The sequence below is a fragment of the Schistocerca cancellata genome, chromosome 7 (assembly GCF_023864275.1).
Source record: "Schistocerca cancellata isolate TAMUIC-IGC-003103 chromosome 7, iqSchCanc2.1, whole genome shotgun sequence".
Lineage (NCBI taxonomy): Eukaryota > Metazoa > Arthropoda > Insecta > Orthoptera > Acrididae > Schistocerca > Schistocerca cancellata.
This window is the reverse complement of record NC_064632.1, coordinates 240,679,398-240,680,554: the sequence shown is the minus strand read 5'-3', so window position 1 is coordinate 240,680,554 and position 1,157 is coordinate 240,679,398. Positions and strand designations below refer to the sequence as shown.

At 45.9% G+C, this 1,157-nt stretch overlaps 2 non-coding genes across 2 annotated transcripts; one reads left to right on the top strand and one right to left on the bottom strand.

Annotated features, from left to right (window-relative positions):
• Positions 1-355: 355 nt before the first annotated feature.
• Trnar-gcg (transfer RNA arginine (anticodon GCG)) lies at positions 356-489 on the bottom strand. Its single transcript has 2 exons — positions 453-489; positions 356-390 (listed from the first exon to the last, which is right to left on the bottom strand). It is a non-coding gene; the product is annotated as a tRNA-Arg (tRNA).
• Positions 490-706: 217 nt separating this feature from the next.
• Trnas-cga (transfer RNA serine (anticodon CGA)) lies at positions 707-780 on the top strand. The gene has a single exon. It is a non-coding gene; the product is annotated as a tRNA-Ser (tRNA).
• The last annotated feature ends 377 nt before the right edge of the window (positions 781-1,157 follow it).

Here is a 1,157-nt window from a genome sequence, read left to right as displayed (position 1 = left end):
CTGAAAATTGTGTAATGTGTGTAGTACAGACGGTATCGTCGTGATGAAGAATGACGCAATGTTTTCGGTTGTTTATCCCAATTTTATCAATGACTGACGACAAAATGGAAGATCACACAACAATGGTCGCAACACGTCACGTGCTAAAAAAAGGTCTCAAAGTACCCAAACAGTTGAAACTCCCTGGCAGATTAAAACTGTGTGCCGGACCGAGAATCGAACTCGGGAAATTTGCCTTTGGCTCAAATGGTTCAAATGACTCTGAGCACTATGGGACTCAACTGCTATGGTCATCAGTCCCCTAGAACTTAGAACTACTTAAACCTAACTAACCTAAGGACATCACATGCACCCATGCTCGAGGCAGGATTCGAACCTGCGACCGTAGCAACAGCGCGGCTCCGGACTGGAGCGCCTAGAACTGCACGGGCGCCGCGGCCGGCCTTTGCCTTTCGCGGGCAAGTGCTCTACCAACTGAGCTACCCAAGCACGACTCATGCCCCGTCCTCACAGCCATACTTCTGCCAGTACCTCGTCTCCTACCATCCAAACTTTACAGAAGCTCTCCTGTGAAACTTGCAGAACTTGGCTCCCATAGTGCTCAGAGCCAAGTTCTGCAAGTTTCACAGGAGAGCTTCTGTAAAGTTAGGAAGGAAGGAGACGAGGTACTGGCAGAAGTATGGCTGTGAGGACGGGGCGTGAGTCGTGCTTGGGTAGCTCAGTTGGTAGAGCACTGCCCGCGAAAGGCAAAGGTCCCGAGTTCGAGTCTCGGTCCGGCACACAGTTTTAATCTGCCAGGAAGTATCATATCAGCGCACACTCCGCTGTAGAGTGAAAATATCATTCTGCACCCAAACAGTTCATTACTGCTTACTTTATAACTATTACGATTATAGTCAAATTTGTTCTCCTCTTACGATGCTGTACACAGATTTTACTCAGTCGCATTTTTTGAGCATTTCAACAATTGAGAAGAGTGTTTTACAGCTTCGATTAATTGTACGGAATCCAATGTGAACAGACCTTTTTTTCATAGTGAACTAATGTAAACTTGCCCTAATTCTAACAACTAGCAGATTAAATAGAGTACTTTCTTTCTGCACACTGCAAACACCGCGGCAGATGATCTAAGTGGTTTTATTTTACCTTCTTAATTA